This window comes from Manihot esculenta, chromosome 8, assembly GCF_001659605.2.
Source record: "Manihot esculenta cultivar AM560-2 chromosome 8, M.esculenta_v8, whole genome shotgun sequence".
In the NCBI taxonomy this organism is placed as follows: Eukaryota; Viridiplantae; Streptophyta; class Magnoliopsida; order Malpighiales; family Euphorbiaceae; genus Manihot; species Manihot esculenta.
The window spans coordinates 22,159,738-22,167,306 of record NC_035168.2 but is presented as its reverse complement, the minus strand read 5'-3'; the positions used below and the strand labels follow the sequence as shown (position 1 = coordinate 22,167,306).

Sequence of the window (7,569 nt, the reverse complement as noted above, 5' to 3'; positions counted from 1 at the left end):
CAAGTTTCTAAAGGCAGCTGCTTTGACTCATCGATTCTTACAGCTATCACCATCTGTTTGGAAGTCCAATCAAAGGGTTGTGCTGGATTGGCCGTCAAGGTAAAAGCAACTAGTGGAGGAATAGCTTGCAGATTTCCTCTTCCTAGAAGTGAACTTCACATGCATTTTAGACAAGACATGCCCAGTAACAGTAATTTGCTTAGCTGGAGTTGTTTTTATTCTCAGATCACCATCTAGTGAAGCTGGCAATACTGCACAGGTAAGTCACTCTTCAACAACGTTAACAAGTTCATATTCAATCAGTGATAGATTATTATCCTCATTCACACTGAAGCTGGCAGGTTTAGATACTTCAACACATCCCCACTTGTCCACAGCAAGTCTCATCGATCCTTTGAACATGTCAATTTTTGCATTGCGAAGGGTTACAGTAGCTCCCTCTTTCATCAAGTCCACTAAACAAGAGAGAAATAAAATATTATACAATCTAAACCCATAAAATCTCAAAACAGCTGTAGCTATGCAGGATAATCCACTTTTCAAGATGCAAATAATAAACTATTCATGCTTACACAGCTGCATATGTTTTAAAATTTTAAAATTTCTATTTCAAAAGTCAAGTTCAAAAATTAGTACTTTTAATGCCTTACTCCAATCAATCTATCGCCACAAGTTCTGAGAATACAGAGCATATAAGAATTTCTTCTTTACCAAAACCCTTTTAAACTAACAGCATTTTTTGCCCATTTGAAATCAGGAAAGAAAATTTCTCAGTACAAGAAATGATTACAATGTCAGGTGTAAAAACTATGTACTGAGTAAAAATGCTAGGTAGTCAGTGCTTTAGTTTTATTATGTCCATGAAGGTGAATCAATCTGATTGTGGGGGGAAATATGAGCTTGCTGAAAAAGCATGAGCCAATCCCAATTTCATTGCCATAATGTAGCTAAAACTGCAAGAGCCCTTTGAAACTATGTAGAGTAAAAATACTAGGTAGTTAGCTGTTTTATTTTTATTATGTCCTTTAAGTTTGTTGAAGAACAGGGGGATTTCCTAATAAAGAAAGAAATATTTTGAATAGGAATTTCTTAATGAAGATGAAAGGGCTAAGAGAAAAAATAAGCAATTCTGTGCATATGAAATGGAAAAGAAACAGAGAAAAATAAATAGCAAGACATAGCTGACCTTACAGGCCTTGAACCAACTGGAAGTTCTGTAAACCCATGAAATTCAAAGAAACCCACAAAGATAAGTGTGTCTGCACAAGCCTAAATCAAATAGGCAAATCCCATAATGCCATTCACAATGGACTTACCAAGGGAACCATGGAAACTGACATTTCGTAGGTTGTTTGATTGTCTTTCAAATGGCAGTATCTAAACAGGTAAAATAAAACTAGCAAGCATTAACATTACACATAATACAAGCCATAATACAAAAATGAAGTAAATAAACCAAACATAAAATACATAGAGAGCCAAAGACATCAAGCATGATAACCACCTTCAAGGGATTGGAGTAAGATCGCGATAATGGTGCCATAAAACAAGTACCTGGCAATGATTGCTCTAAAACCTAATGTAAAGAAAACGAAAATTCAGCTTTAGTCAATTAAACTAAAGTTCAATGACCCCAAAAATCAAATTTTAAATAGAATGACATGCTTTGAAGCCTATACAAATGAAAACAGTAAATTCATTCAAACAAAAGAAAGTTCCTTCACTACTAACCAAATAAGTAGTAGAGCTGCCAGAGAGAACTTTTCGCCTTACACTTGCCCACATCATTTCTTCAAGCTAATAAGAACCCATATATGAAGATTATTAAACTATCAAGTGGGTTTACTTAATTAAGTCATAATCACAACAAAAACAAAAAATAAAAAATTCACACAAAATCCACATTAACAATATTCTAAAACACATCTCAACATCACGAAAACAACTCTGAGTGGTAATGTTTATTTCAAAATTTTTCAATAATCTCACTAAAACAACTCTCAGTCCATTTACAATGATCTTTATTACAAAGAATTTTCAATAATCTCACAAACGAAAACTTCACATAAATCTTAATATTTTCACAAATTTAAGAAATAAATAGATTTCACAAACCTCAGAAAGCACACATCTGAAATCACAATTTCAAAATAACCATCCAAACCTGCAGTGACAGAGGACGCAGCGAGGAGCAGCACCAGACGGCAAGACTGGAGCAGAGAAAGCGGCAGAGACGAGCAAAGAAGCAACCAGACGAACGGACGCAGCAACAACGTACGCAGGAACCGGAAGCAGCAACAACGTTGACAACGTAGGCGCACGGCTGTAACAGAGGAGTGGCGCAGAGGCCAAATAGGGGAGGGGAGGGCGGCAGTAGACTTGAGAGTTGTGAGAGATTTAGGGTTGGGATTTAAGGGTTCTATTTAGGTTTGTTTATTTAGGTTTATTTTTTATCTTTCAAAATAGTAGCCATATACCTCAAATCCTGCTTATTTCAAGCTAATCTGAGCAAAGGCGTATCAGGCTGGGGACTCTCGTAGATGATGGTGGAGTGTTCCTTATCCCTCAAGTCAAAAATTCTCACCGACCCATTTGCAGAAACCGAAGCAAAAACCCTTGCTTCGCCCCAGGCAATGTCGTGAACCTCCTTATCATGAGCAATTAGCTGGGTTTCAATAGCACCCTTTTCAATATCCCAAATAGTACATGCTGTATCGATACTGCAAGTCCTAATTCTCTTTGGCTCGATTTCGTTCCAATCAAAAGACATCAACGGAGCACAAAATTCGCTCGTCTTGCTGTTATTGAGGACGGAAACAGGTTCAATGGAATTTTCACGGACTTCCCAGAGGCGAAGAAAGTCGCCGGAGGAGGCAAGGAGATCGGAGGACTTGCGTAGAGAGGAAGGAGCGCCAGGATGGAACATGAGTTTGGTGGGTGGGTAAGGGTGGTCGAGGGAAATAGTAGGGTGAGTCTTGACGGAGAGGGTCTCCAGGTCGAAGGAAAGAATGTCGATACGGTTGTTGTAGTCTTCAATGAAGCTGCCGACGGCGATACGATGGTGATTGTGGTGGGGGGAAGGGGAGGAGGAGAAGGCCATGGCGTAAAGAGGGTATGGAGATTCATAGGTGATGGAAGTATCCGATCGGAGGTGAGATTCCTGGGTTGAGTTCTCCATATTTTCTCGATAAAAATGGGAAGATAAAAAGAATTTTCGGGGAGCGTTTTGGTTTTGAAGGGGAACGGAAAGTCAAAATCTAGAGGAGGGAAAATTCACTCCTACTGTCCGTTGTTGGTGGCGGTCAAGGGCAACTGCATAATAGTCCTTTGTGAGTTACGATCTAACTATTATTATTATTATTTTTTTAAATAGACTTATCAAATAAAATTTAAAATTTTTTAAATTTATTTAAATATATTTTACTATCAATTTAAATGTGTGTGTAATTATTATTATTATTATTATTAAATCTCTTTAAATTTATTCAATAGATAAAAATTATATATTTAAAAAAATTTTAAAATAAAATTTATTTAAATATTTAAGATAAATAAATAATAATAATAACAAACATTTTTAATAATTTATTTAAATTTGATAAACTCAATTTTAGCCGTAATTAATAATTGGTGATGAGTCCAAAAATGTCCCCGAATTATTAATGAAAAAACTAAAAAAGTTGTATCTGTTATTTTGTCTACCATATGTTTATTTAGATTTATTTTTTATCTTTCCATTAAGATTTTATTTTTATAGTTTATATTATTTAAAATGTTTTATACTATATGTTTATTAATTTTATCTTTAATGGTATAATTTTTTTAAAGATAAATAATATAGTTTTATTGTATTAAAATATTATACTGTATTAATTTACAATAACAATATTTTAAATTATTTTTTAAAATAAATTGTACTAAAAATAAAAATATACGTAAAATTATAAAAAAATATTTTAACAGTATATTTAATCTTAATTTAAAATTTTCAATAAAATAAAATATAATTAAAAATTAAATTAAAATTTTAAAAATAAAATGGTCGTTGATTGGTCGCTGTTTAACGACTAAACTAATTAGTCGCTAAATATGGTCGCAAATTATAACATTATATTTTCACTAAAAAAATAGTCGCAATTTCGTCGCAAATATGGTCGCAAATATCTCGCGTCACTTATTCCCGCTAAATTTAGCGACGATTTAATATTTGGTCGCTAAATAGTGAACAAATAACGACCAATTTTTGATCGTTGAGCTTTTTATTAAATAAAAATATTATTTTATTCATGTAGTAGCAGAATGGTCGCTAATTGGTTGCTATATAGCAACCAAAAATTTTGGTTGCTAATTTTGGTTGTAATTTCACAGTTTTTTTTTGTAGTGGTAATAAGTGATGATGGTTACTTGTACTATGGTAACAGAGTATGTGTACCTAACATTGGAGAGCTGAAACAGAGTATTCTTACAGAGGCACACAACAGTCCATATGTTATGCATCCAGGTAGCACTAAGATATATCAAGATCTGAGGTTGCATTATTGGTGGCCGGGTATGAAAGAGATATAGTTGAATTTGTAACAAAATGTTTGACATGTCAACGGGTAAAAGCAGAACATCAAGTCCCATCAGGATTATTGCAGCCTATCGCTATACCAGAATGGAAATGGGATAGAATTACCATGGATGTTGTGATAGGATTGCCACTCACACCAAGGAAAAAAGATGCCATCTGGGTAATAGTTGACAAGTTAACTAAATCAGCGCATTTCTTACCTATCAGAATGGATTATACATTAGAAAAGTATGCAAAATTGTACATTAATGAAATTGTGAGACTACATGGTGTCCCTATCTCTATCATATCAGACAGAGATCCAAGTTTCACATCCAAATTCTGGGAAAAATTACATGAAGCTCTAGGGACAAGATTGAATTTTAGTACAGCTTTTCATCCTCAGACAGATGGCCAGTCAGAGAGAGTGATTCAAGTTTTGGAAGATATGCTCAGAAGTTGTGTAATTGAATTTGAAGGAAGCTGGGAAAGATATCTCCCACTAGTAGAATTCACTTACAATAATAGTTATCAGGCTAGTATTAAAATGGCTCCTTATGAAGCATTATATTGCAGAAAATGTAGAACCCCATTATGCTGGAAAGAACTTAGTGAAGCTAAACTTGTAGGTCTAGAGTTGATAAAATAGACTGAGGAGAAAGTGAAGATTATCAAAGAAAGATTAAAAGTTGCGACAGATAGATAAAAATCCTATGCAGATTTGAGAAGAAAAGATATAGAATTTACTGTTGGGGACAAAGTGTTTCTAATAGTTTCTCCATTGAAGAAAGTGCTAAGATTTAGCAAGAAAGGTAAGCTAAGCCCTCGGTTTATTGGTCCATATGAAATAATTGAACGTGTGGGTCCAGTAGCCTATAGGCTAGCTTTACCTCCAGAGTTAGACAGAATACACAATGTCTTCCATGTATCCATGTTAAGAAGATACAGATCTGACCCTTAACATGTCATTTCAGCAGAAACCATTGATATACAACCTGATTTAACTTATGAAGAGGAACCAGTGAAAATTTTAGCAAGGGAAATGAAAGAGTTAAGAAATAAGAAGATTCCCTTAGTGAAAGTGTTGTGGAGAGATCACAAGGCAGAAGAAGCTACATGGGAAAGTGAAGAAGTGATAAAGCAACAATATCCCCAGCTATTCACAGCAGGTAAAATTTCGAGGTCGAAATTTCTTAAGAGGAAAAGAGTTATAACATCCTCAAACCCATAGCTAGAGTAGTGCCATCATTAGGTATGAGTTAAGCTATTTCACTACTAGAGTAAGTGGCATTAGGGGAGGTGCTAGCTTAACTCTACTATGCTAATAACTGAATCATAGAAAACTCAAATAAAGAAATGGACATATTCAGAAATGAAGTAGACAGTGTGATTAGCGAGTCGGGAACGAGTCGTTTTCGGGGGAGGTGCTTAGGGTTTCCCGACGTGCTTGCTTGAGGTGCTTGTTTAAATCTGTCATGCTTGCTTAAGTGAAAAGGACTTCTAAAGGCTAAATGTATAGTTTAGTAGGTCAATCTATGGTTATTGAAAGTTTGAAAACTAAATTGAAACATTGTAAAGAGTTTAGTAGGTTAAAGTATGAATATGGAAAGTTTAAAGACAAAATTCAGATTAGTCCTTCATGTTTTCCACCTCTTCACATATACCCTCCATGTGTCACCTAATTATGCATGAAAGAATGACCAAGCAAAGTAAAAAGGGGCTGTCTTCTTTCTCCACCACACCATTGTCGTAGCTCACCCATTGAAAACCAAAGCTTTGTTTTGTCTTCCTTATACCAAAACCAAGCCAAATCTCACCCAATCAACTTCTTGCCTTAATTAAAACTCACCCTAAGACCAAGATCTAAAGGAACAACCATATATTGAAGGAATTGAAGAAGAGAAGTTTAGGGTTCCATATGCACCAAGCTTGAAAATCAAAGGTGAGCTTAGAAATGTGTAGGAAATAACATCTTCTCATTCCTTCATGCATGAATTTGAATTATACAGCTGTAACGACCCGGAAACCGGTACCCCTCAGTAACGGTCCGAACCATCACTGGCACTAGGATCCAGATCGGCTTAAGGCCGCCGGGACCCGTAGTCAGCCAACTATACTCTCTGTGTACCTGATAAATCCCATTCATAATACAAAACAATACTCACAATCCTGTAAAATTCTGTAGGCTTAACCACTGCTACTCAGATATGTCAATCTGAAATGGCCCTCAGGGCCTGTACCAGGGACTACTATCTGCTGTGGTCCAAGGATTAACACAATCTGTAACACATCCCACTGGTATCTCATCGAAGCCATACATTAAGCCTAACTCACACATTTCTCATCAAGAAACGTAAAACAGGATTGTGTACAAGGGATGAATCATACATCACACTATAGCAGTGACACTAGGGAAAGCATAAGTCTATCCAGTATATGACAGTACATATCTATCTATTACATTACAACTAATCTTTCAATTACATCATGTCCACTATCCTATTACAACATACATTCAGGCATAACTGTCCTCTGTACTCTTGCTGACTTTGACTTCTCCTAGCTATCTCAGAACCTGCAAAACTAGGGTCAAGGGAGTGGGATGAGCTCTAGAGCCCAGTGAGGAGGAACAATAAAAACAGTTCATTCATTACATGCTCTCATGAAATGCATCACATCACAAACATATCATCTCAAGGATGAACTTGTCACCATAGCCCGCTACATACATAATAGTATGTCCAACTGTGCCAGGGGCGATTAGGCCTCACCTGGACTACTCTGCAGTAACTCATATCATAACATGTCCAACTGTGCCAGGGGCGATTAGGCCTCACCTGGACTGCTCTGAGCTCTGATCTGACAGCCCAGCTGTCTCACTCATAGTACCAGGAGCGACCTGGACTAACCAGGGGCGACCTGGTATGGCTATCTCATGCCACAACTCTGTATCTGTGCTCTATCAAGGGCTAAGGATCATCCAACATTCATCCACACAAATATCAGCTTATGCAATG

General features: G+C 36.1%; 1 pseudogene; it reads right to left on the bottom strand.

Annotated features, from left to right (window-relative positions):
• Positions 1 to 2,443: 2,443 nt before the first annotated feature.
• On the bottom strand, positions 2,444 to 3,248 carry LOC110621490 (annotated as a pseudogene).
• Positions 3,249 to 7,569: the final 4,321 nt, after the last annotated feature.